Source organism: Sebastes umbrosus, chromosome 14 (assembly GCF_015220745.1).
Source record: "Sebastes umbrosus isolate fSebUmb1 chromosome 14, fSebUmb1.pri, whole genome shotgun sequence".
NCBI lineage: Eukaryota > Metazoa > Chordata > Actinopteri > Perciformes > Sebastidae > Sebastes > Sebastes umbrosus.
This window is the reverse complement of record NC_051282.1, coordinates 11,842,053-11,853,363: the sequence shown is the minus strand read 5'-3', so window position 1 is coordinate 11,853,363 and position 11,311 is coordinate 11,842,053. Positions and strand designations below refer to the sequence as shown.

Here is an 11,311-nt window from a genome sequence, read left to right as displayed (position 1 = left end):
CTATGTGATGATACATTGAACCACTGACACACTCCACAGAAAACCTAAACACAGAACTGTTCTCCTCCTTTTCATTTAGAAAGAGCAACTATGAGGAAACTCCAACCGTCTACCGACTGATGGAGTTTCCTCATTGGTCGATGACCAGCACTGTTACTACACCACTCACTCACTCACTCACTCACTCACTCGCTCAGTCAGTCACTCAGTCACCCAGTCAGTCACTCAGTCACTCAGTCACTCACTCACTCAGACACTCAATCACTGTCACTCAGTCAGTCACTCACTCAGTCACTCACTCAATCACTCAGTCACTCAATCACTCAGTCACTCACTCAGTCACTCACTCACTCAGACACTCAATCACTGTCACTCAGTCAGTCAGTCAGTCAGTCAGTCAGTCAGTCAGTCACTCACTCACTCAGTCACTCACTCAGTCACTCACTCACTCACTCACTCACTCAGTCACTCACTCAGTCACTCACTCAGTCACTCACTCACTCACTCACTCAGTCACTCACTTACCCCCCACCACCCACCACGTTGCATCTTCAGTCTTCAGTCTTCAGTCTTCAGTCTTCAGTCTTCCGTCTTCTTCAGTTAACAGCTGATAGTCCTCGATTGCTCAATGTTGATCCGGAGAGGCCTCATAGAGAACCCCGACCGGCACCGAACAACCCAGCTTTCCAGCAATATTAACCACGATGATCTGAACCTGATCGCAGCGCGGGTCCTATAAGTAAACTTTTCGAGCGAGGACTGTGACGTCAGTCATGACGTCTCTGTTGTCATGATGTCAGTCATGACGTCTCTGTTGTCATGACGTCAGTCATGACGTCTCTGTTGTCGTGACGTCAGTCATGACGTCTCTGTTGTCATGACGTCAGTCATGACGTCTCTGTTGTCATGATGTCAGTCATGACATCACAGACGATGATCTCCGATCAACCAATCAATGGGCTAAATGTGATAGTTTATTCAACGTCATCATCAACATTATTTAATGATATCATGAATAGCTCTGACCCAGAATCAGGGTTATTAAATGACCGTATTCAGATGATGAAATATAGTCATTTAAATGCTGTTGAAACAACAGTTATACTGGATGTAACCTGGACATTTCATAACAACTTGTTGTGTGGAATCAGGTTGGAGCGTCATAGCCATTTAACATTTGACGTAGTAATGTGCAGAAATTGTCAGGAAATAAAAGTAAAGATGAGCAAAATCAATATAATGACAAGTTGTAGTATTAGAATTACCTGTAATTACTATTGGGTAATTATAGAGTAAAATCAAAACAAAAACTCTTTATGACTTTATGACAGCTGCTAAATCAGGCCATGTGGCAGACGGATGCTTTGGATAAAAATATAATCAAATAATCAAAAACGGGTGTAAGGTGATCTGCAAGTATGCAGACAACATTCAAGTATTGATACAATTCTGCATGAGTCAAGCTTTACCTATATAACACTTTTTGAATTAACGTTACACATCTGGCAAAGTGTGCTTGCAAAAAGCAGAGATATCATACATGCTGTTATTACTCATATCAATATTATTATATATACTCTATATACACATATATATATATATATATATACTCTACATACATATATATATATACATTCATATACACATATATACATACATATACACATATACACATACATATACACATACATATACATATATATATATATTAATGTACAAAATAAGGAAAAACAAAACTGAACATAAAACACATGAAATTCACAAAATGTTTCCTCTGAGAAAATAAAATAAAATAATCCTGTACAAACAGTGGGGTGGTGGCCAGCAAACATTGATTTATCAACCTTATTAGTGATGAGTGACATTTGCTATGTCATGTTCACTTGACACTTACCATACAATTTCCCTGATGTGCTCCATGTAACACTATGCCCATATCAGCACCCTCAGACCAAGCAAAACTATTTGTTACATGTCAACTGCGACAATGCAAGAGAAGTTATTGTGATTGGCTGTAAAATGTTAAAAGGGCTATGATGCTCCAACCTGACTCAACAACAAGTTTTTATTAAATGTCCAGGTTACATATACTATTACCACCGTTTGTTATTGTTGTGGTTATTGTTGTATATTGCTATGCTGCGCTCTCCTTTCGTTCTTTTCTTTTGGTGCGCTCCGCTGTCCCTCCGCACCGAGATGACGTCACGTCTAGGGGATCCCCTCCGGGGTGACGCCTCCGGGGCGCCCTCAGGTGGATGCCCTCAGTTTCCCGCCATTTTTGGTCCTGCCTCCGATACGTCACCGCTCGTTATCCAGTCACCAGCCTGCTGTGCCGCGTGTTAAGATTTAAAAGCCAGCTGTGACTTGGCTATGGCGGGCAGGGATTGATCTGTCCCCGTGCCTCGATAGTTTCTGTGAATTGTTAACTAGAATATTGTGTACAGGTCAGTGGACTTTAGATTGTGCAAGTTAACTAGTCTGAGGTACTCGTTTGGGTTTATATTTCCTTGTGAGTAGAGCAGTTGTTTAGTTGTCTGTTTGTTATGGATTATTCAGGGCTAGGGTGTGTGCTTTTGTTTTCTCCTTTTCGCATCACCCGAAACCCTCGTTTTTAGTTATTATAATTCAAACCATTGTATGCTTTATTTTGCTTTAATTTCATTCACGGCAATAAAAAAAGTGATTTCCTGATAACACCGGTTGTTTGTTACTTCCTTCACCCCTACACCTCTGGGTTGCAACACATCCAGTATAACTGTTGTTTCAACAGCATTTAAATGACTATATTTCATCATTGGAATATGGTCATTTAATAACCCTAATTCTGGGTCAGAGCTATTCATGATATCATTAAATTATGTTTATGCTGACGTTGAATAAACTATCGCATTTAGCCCACTGATTGGTTGATCGGAGATCATAGTCTGTGACGTCATGAATTACGTCATGACAACAGAGACGTCATGACTGACGTCAAAGTCCTCGCTCGAAAAGTTTACTTATAGGACCCGCTCTGCGATCAGGTTCAAATTTCCTACCTAGGAGATTGCTGAAAAGCTTTTTCAGCTTTTTCTAAAGGGGGAACCCGTGTAAGGGATTGGCTGGAAAGCTAGGTTGTTCGGAGCAGATCCGGCCGGAACCTCTCCTCTAGGCTGACTGAAGGTCACTGAAGGTCAGCCTAGAGGACAGCTCCTTTCTGACAATGCGTCAGTCTGGAGTAGAGGCTCGGACCGGCTCTCCTCTGAGCTACATGAGGACTATCAGCCCTTCTCAGGCCTGGAGCCCGCGGAGACCAGGTTCAGACCTCCTCTGGAGAGAGAGCCTGGTTAGTCTCAGGACTGGTCGGCCAGATTGGCTGAGAGAATGATGAAGTAACAGTTCTGGTCAACGACCAATGATCATGACTCATTGTTGCTCTTTCAAAATGAAAAGCGGAGAACAGTTTTCTGTTTACGTTTTCTTTCTTAACTTACCCTGTAAAGTCCAAATGCGTTGTCCTTTCCCTCAAACCAACATTCGCGCACTCACAAGCCGATCCGGTTACCTACGGTACTACAGCAGGTAAACAGAGGAGCAGAGCGCGCCGTGCTGCGGGCGCTCCAAACCAACTTTACGCACACGCGCACCAAATTTTCTGAAACACACAAACAGGCCACGATCAAACTTCTGCTGCAGACAGTTTTTACCGTTTAACTGACCCAAATGGTCCAAACAAATCACAAAGAGCTCGACTAATTATCAAAATGCCCAAAAGCACAAAAATACACATTACCAGATCTTATCTACACGTCGCGGCAGGAAACAGCTGGACGAGCCCTCAATCTGTCATAGCCCGGCTCCTAGGACATGACAAATACGGGAAAGGACGCAGTGAATGATTGTAAATTAAAGATATTTATTATAAATAAATTAAGGATATACAGAAGTAACTACCAATGTGGAGTGTGTCAGTCAGTAACATCAGTAATGTAGATGTGGATGTGTGAGCATGATGAAGTGTGATGTGTTGTGAGTGAAAACTAAAGAAAAGACAAACAAAGTCAGCCCAGCAGGTTCTGGCAGGGATGAGTCCAGGTGAAGGAGAGAGAAAGAGAGAGAGAGAGAGAGAGAGCATCGCTTGATTGGGGCTTTTCTGCTCAGGGCGCGCCAGCATCAGGTGCTGCTCTGCATCAGGTGCTGCTCTGCATCAGGTGGTGCTCTGCATCAGGTGCTGCTCTGCATCAGGCATCTTCTCCATCATTACATAGTGCTGTTGTTGAGCATGTGCTATTGTTTATGTTCATTTAAGTTACGTTATGTTGTGCTTCAAATTTTCGCCTCTCTTTCCTCCATCAACCATGAAAGAAAGAACCACTGCTGCTGCTTTGTACATGTTGTAGAAGTCACAGATATGTCAGAAAACTGGGATGTCATGAACCTGTATGAGCTGCATCACATACAGTGCCATTGCACTGACTGTATATAGCAAGCCACCGGTCGCTACTGTCGCTACTATTAATATTACTATTTAAAAAACATCACACAACTATCGCATTTAGCTCATTAATTGATTGATTGATTGATTGATCGGAGACGTCGATATTGTCACTTTCGAAAAGAGTTTCTTTCTTTCTCAAATGAAATAAGATGACATATAGAATATATCTGAATAGTCTACTATGTGTCTCAGCTTCATAACTGTCACCAGAGGTGGAATGTAACTAAGTACATTTACTCAAGTACTAATCAATTCTGAGATGTCAGCAGTTCTCACTTTATGCATCATGTAAGCAGCCAGATTACACAGTATTTAGGCTCCAATAGAGGCAGTATTGAGCACAGCACGGAAATGTAACCTGATGCAGCAACTTTATCAATTCATAATAAAAGACATGTTTGTACCTCAACTTGTAACCCACAGATATAATCGTCCCCTACAAAATACACACACTGCATGTTGTGTCTCCTGACACAGACGCTCAAATATTCCCTGGAAAGCGTATTTGGGATGCTGTATAATAAATGTGGGTTGCTTTTCTATTCATATTTGCGGTGCTGTATACTGATATTTAGTCGAGTTTATATTTTGGGCTTGGGAAGAATGTGACCCACACAGAATGTAATCACATTGAAGTTGAAGTATTTATTGTGTTTTGATGTAAGATGAAGTGTATTTTTGGGATTCCTATTGTGTTAGTCCACTGTGGATCAGTGTTGGATCCTGTCCTGGCCAGCAGGAGGCAGTAGAGGAGCGTTTGTAACTCAGGGAGTGTCTTTACTCAGGGACTGCTGGCTGAGAGACCTGTCTAACAATAGCATGATGCTTCTGTCTCACCATTTCTCCTGTCTAACAGGACATTTATGTCTGGCTGCTTGTCCTGCAACACCAATGAGCTTATTTACCCTGAGTGTGGCCTGTCCTGTGAGATTTTCTGTTGTTGAAGTTTGTGTTTCTGTAAATTCTATCTTTTACCCTCTCTCTTCACAGCGTTTCTAATTAGGAAATACATACTACAAATAAGAAATACATAGTTATTGCTGCTGTAAAAACACTCAATTTCTGTGCACAAGAGGACCTTTCATAGCATTTGTGTTGCATATAGCAATCAGAAGATAATGCACTGAATGATTCATATGAAAACATAATGGATTATTACTTAAAGCTACTGCATTCAAGTAAATATCTGAGCAAGTGTGTGTTGGATATATTTATACGCATATCTTGGCAATATATCCTACTTCAAATGTATTTTGTATGCATTTCATTAGGCTACATACAACATACATTTCAACAGTGTGTACATAAATGTAGGCTATATTTGTTTAGTAAAAAGGTTTTTATGTAGCTATTTATATAAGTCAAATTGTAAAGAAATATGATATTGCATTTATGCTACAATGAAACCAACTGAAAATATGATATCTGTTGGCCTACAGATTGAATTGGATAATGAGAAAGAATACCAAAGGCAATACTGCATTTATTTAGCTCTAATGATGTAGTCACATCAAATGTCACCTTGAATAGGCTACAGTGTAAGTCAACATAAATTGAGAATAACTGAAAAATTATTAATGATTTCTTCCTTTATCTTCTGGTAAATCAACATTTCCCTCTAGCTTGGCATTAGGCTATTGAAGCTTCCCTTAACTCCACCTGCTGCTGGCAGCAACATTTGATCATCAGGCCACTAATCAAAGTGAGCATGGTCGGATTATTGGATTATTCTATTTGATTTGACTGTAATTAAGTGCAGATATCTGTGAGGTGACGTCACAATTCTTGTGGGAATTCTTATGTGCATTGATGTCATGTACGACGTCACAGAAGATGTCAGCAGTCCTACCAGTTATGTTCTGTGTCACGTGTGACGTCACCGGCCTCCCTATATTAGATTAGTATTAGCATTAGTAATAACAGCATACATGATATCTCTGCTTTTTGCCAGCACACTTTGCCAAATGTGTAACGTTATTTTAAAAAGTGTTATATAGGTAAAGCTTGACTCATGCAGAATTGTATCAATACTATACTTGAATGTTTTCTGCATATTTGTGGATCACCTTACACCCGTTTTTGATTATTTGATTATATTGTTATCCAAAGCATCCGTCTGCCACATGGCCTGATTTAGCAGCTGTCATAAAGTCATAAAGAGTTTATGTTTTGATTTGACTCTATAATTACCCAATAGTAATTACAGGTAATTCTAATACTACAACTTGTCATTATATTGATTTTGCTCATCTTACTTTACTGTTATTTCCTGACAATTTCTGCACATTACTGCGTAAAATTTTAAAAGGCTATGACGCTCCAACCTGATTCCACACAACAAGTTTTTATGAAATGTCCAGGTTACATCCAGTATAACTGTTGTTTCAACAGCATTTAAATGACTATATTCAAGATTCAAGATTCAAGATGTTTATTGTCACGCCGGTTATACAGGTACAAACGTGTGAAATACTTTTTGCTGGAACCTCCATTAAAATAATAAGTTATATTACATTTACATTACAGTTACATTCACATTACAATTATAAAAGGAAATACTTTGTACAAGGGCATATTAAGAACATATACAAGCATATTAAGAACATATACATTAAGAACATATACATTAAGAACATATACATTATATACAGTATAACTGTTGTTTCAACAGCATTTAAATGACTATATTTCATCACTGTAATACGGTCATTTATTAACCCTGATCTGGGTCAGAGCTATTCATGATATCATTAAATTATGTTTATGCTGACGTTGAATAAACTATCACATTTAGCCCACTGATTGGTTGATCGGAGATCATCGTCATCACTACACAGACGTCATGACTGACGTCATGACAACAGAGACGTCATGACTGACATCACGACAACAGAGACGTCATGACTGACATCATGACAACAGAGACGTCATGACTGACGTCACAGTCCTCGCTCGAAAAGTTTACTTATAGGACCCGCGCTGCGATCAGGTTCAGATCATCGTGGTTAATATTGCTGGAAAGCTGGGTTGTTCGGTGCCGGTCGGGGTTCTCTATGAGGCCTCTCCGGATCAACATTGAGCAATCGAGGACTATCAGCTGTTAACTGAAGAAGACGGAAGACTGAAGACTGAAGACTGAAGACTGAAGACGGAACGTGGTGGGTGGTGGGGGGTAAGTGAGTGACTGAGTGAGTGACTGACTGGGTGACTGAGTGACTGACTGGGTGAGTGAGTGACTGAGTGACTGAGTGAGTGACTGAGTGAGTGAGTGAGTGAGTGACTGACTGGGTGACTGACTGAGTGAGTGAGTGAGTGAGTGACTGAGTGACTGACTGGGTGACTGACTGAGTGACTGAGTGACTGACTGACTGACTGGGTGACTGACTGACTGACTGAGTGACTGAGTGACTGACTGACTGACTGACTGGGTGACTGACTGAGTGACTGGGTGACTGACTGAGTGAGTGAGTGAGTGAGTGACTGAGTGACTGACTAGGTGACTGACTGAGTGACTGGGTGACTGACTGAGTGAGTGAGTGAGTGAGTGAGTGACTGAGTGACTGACTGGGTGACTGACTGAGTGACTGAGTGACTGACTGAGTGAGTGAGTGAGTGACTGAGTGACTGACTGACTGACTGGGTGACTGACTGACTGACTGACTGAGTGATTGGGTGACTGACTGGGTGACTGACTGAGTGAGTGACTGAGTGAGTGAGTGACTGAGTGACTGACTGGGTGACTGAGTGACTGACTGGGTGAGTGAGTGACTGAGTGACTGACTGAGTGACTGAGTGACTGACTGGGTGACTGAGTGACTGACTGGGTGACTGAGTGACTGACTGAGTGAGTGAGTGACTGGGTGACTGACTGGGTGACTGAGTGACTGACTGGGTGACTGAGTGACTGACTGAGTGAGTGAGTGAGTGAGTGAGTGAGTGAGTGAGTGACTGACTGACTGAGTGAGTGACTGACTGAGTGACTGAGTGACTGACTGAGCGAGTGAGTGAGTGAGTGAGTGACTGAGTGAGTGAGTGAGTGAGTGAGTGACTGAGTGAGTGACTGAGTGAGTGACTGAGTGAGTGAGTGAGTGACTGACTGAGTGACTGACTGACTGACTGAGTGACTGACTGACTGACTGACTGGGTGACTGACTGGGTGACTGAGTGACTGACTGGGTGACTGAGTGACTGACTGACTGGGTGACTGAGTGACTGACTGGGTGACTGAGTGACTGACTGGGTGACTGACTGAGTGACTGGCTGGGTGACTGACTGGGTGACTGAGTGACTGACTGGGTGACTGAGTGACTGACTGGGTGACTGACTGGGTGACTGAGTGACTGACTGGGTGACTGAGTGACTGACTGAGTGAGTGAGTGACTGACTGGGTGACTGAGTGACTGACTGGGTGACTGACTGGGTGACTGAGTGACTGACTGGGTGACTGAGTGACTGACTGGGTGACTGACTGAGTGACTGACTGGGTGACTGACTGGGTGACTGACTGGGTGACTGAGTGACTGACTGGGAGACTGAGTGACTGAGTGAGTGAGTGACTGACTGACTGACTGACTGACTGACTGAGTGACTGACTGGGTGACTGACTGGGTGACTGACTGGGTGACTGAGTGACTGACTGAGTGAGTGAGTGACTGACTGGGTGACTGAGTGACTGACTGGGTGACTGACTGGGTGACTGAGTGACTGACTGGGTGACTGAGTGACTGACTGGGTGACTGACTGAGTGACTGACTGGGTGACTGACTGAGTGACTGACTGGGTGACTGAGTGACTGACTGACTGAGTGACTGACTGGGTGACTGACTGGGTGACTGACTGGGTGACTGAGTGACTGACTGAGTGAGTGAGTGACTGACTGGGTGACTGAGTGACTGACTGGGTGACTGACTGGGTGACTGAGTGACTGACTGGGTGACTGACTGAGTGACTGACTGGGTGACTGACTGGGTGACTGAGTGACTGACTGAGTGAGTGAGTGACTGACTGGGTGACTGAGTGACTGACTGGGTGACTGACTGGGTGACTGAGTGACTGACTGGGTGACTGAGTGACTGACTGGGTGACTGACTGAGTGACTGACTGGGTGACTGACTGGGTGACTGACTGGGTGACTGAGTGACTGACTGACTGAGTGACTGACTGGGTGACTGACTGGGTGACTGACTGGGTGACTGAGTGACTGACTGGGTGACTGAGTGACTGACTGAGTGAGTGAGTGACTGACTGGGTGACTGAGTGACTGACTGGGTGACTGACTGGGTGACTGAGTGACTGACTGGGTGACTGAGTGACTGACTGGGTGACTGACTGAGTGACTGACTGGGTGACTGACTGGGTGACTGACTGGGTGACTGAGTGACTGACTGGGTGACTGAGTGACTGACTGAGTGAGTGAGTGACTGACTGGGTGACTGAGTGACTGACTGGGTGACTGACTGGGTGACTGAGTGACTGACTGGGTGACTGAGTGACTGACTGGGTGACTGAGTGACTGAGTGACTGACTGGGTGACTGAGTGACTGACTGAGTGACTGAGTGAGTGAGTGAGTGACTGACTGGGTGACTGAGTGACTGACTGGGTGACTGAGTGACTGACTGAGTGAGTGAGTGACTGACTGGGTGACTGAGTGACTGACTGGGTGACTGAGTGACTGACTGAGTGAGTGACTGACTGACTGAGTGACTGAGTGACTGACTGGGTGACTGAGTGACTGACTGAGTGAGTGAGTGACTGAGTGACTGACTGAGTGACTGAGTGACTGACTGGGTGACTGAGTGACTGACTGAGTGACTGAATGAGTGAGTGAGTGACTGACTGACTGGGTGACTGAGTGACTGACTGAGTGAGTGACTGACTGACTGCGTGACTGAGTGACTGACTGGGTGACTGACTGAGTGACTGAGTGAGTGAGTGACTGAGTGACTGACTGACTGGGTGACTGAGTGACTGACTGGGTGAGTGAGTGACTGAGTGACTGAGTGACTGACTGGGTGACTGAGTGACTGACTGGGTGACTGAGTGACTGACTGAGTGAGTGACTGACTGACTGAGTGAGTGAGTGACTGACTGGGTGACTGAGTGACTGACTGGGTGACTGAGTGACTGACTGGGTGACTGAGTGACTGACTGAGTGAGTGAGTGACTGACTGGGTGACTGAGTGACTGACTGGGTGACTGAGTGACTGACTGAGTGACTGAGTGAGTGACTGACTGACTGAGTGACTGAGTGACTGACTGGGTGACTGAGTGACTGACTGAGTGAGTGAGTGACTGAGTGACTGACTGAGTGACTGAGTGACTGACTGGGTGACTGAGTGACTGACTGAGTGACTGAGTGAGTGAGTGACTGACTGACTGGGTGACTGAGTGAGTGAGTGAGTGACTGACTGACAGGGTGACTGAGTGAGTGAGTGAGTGACTGACTGAGTGACTGAGTGAGTGAGTGAGTGAGTGACTGACTGGGTGACTGAGTGACTGACTGAGTGAGTGACTGACTGACTGCGTGACTGAGTGACTGACTGGGTGACTGACTGAGTGACTGAGTGAGTGAGTGACTGAGTGACTGACTGGGTGAGTGAGTGACTGACTGGGTGACTGAGTGACTGACTGAGTGACTGAGTGAGTGAGTGAGTGACTGACTGACTGGGTGACTGAGTGACTGACTGAGTGAGTGACTGACTGACTGCGTGACTGAGTGACTGACTGGGTGACTGACTGAGTGACTGAGTGAGTGAGTGACTGAGTGACTGACTGGGTGACTGAGTGACTGACTGGGTGACTGAGTGACCTACTGGGTGACTGAGTGACTGACT

At 44.3% G+C, this 11,311-nt stretch overlaps 3 long non-coding RNA genes across 3 annotated transcripts in view; 1 reads left to right on the top strand and 2 right to left on the bottom strand.

Moving 5' to 3' along the window:
• Positions 1-381: 381 nt before the first annotated feature.
• LOC119502033 lies at positions 382-1,623 on the bottom strand. The gene is made up of 2 exons (XR_005210002.1): positions 526-1,623; positions 382-412 (listed from the first exon to the last, which is right to left on the bottom strand). It is a non-coding gene; the product is annotated as an uncharacterized LOC119502033 (long non-coding RNA).
• A 1,497-nt stretch (positions 1,624-3,120) lies between these two features.
• Positions 3,121-11,311, bottom strand: part of LOC119502029 — a 13,749-nt gene continuing 5,558 nt past the window's right edge. The window contains exon 3 of the long non-coding RNA XR_005209998.1: positions 3,121-3,304. This is a non-coding gene — a long non-coding RNA (uncharacterized LOC119502029). The remainder of the gene's footprint in view (positions 3,305-11,311) is intronic.
• LOC119502031 lies at positions 7,504-7,909 on the top strand. The gene is made up of 2 exons (XR_005210000.1): positions 7,504-7,649; positions 7,835-7,909. It is a non-coding gene; the product is annotated as an uncharacterized LOC119502031 (long non-coding RNA).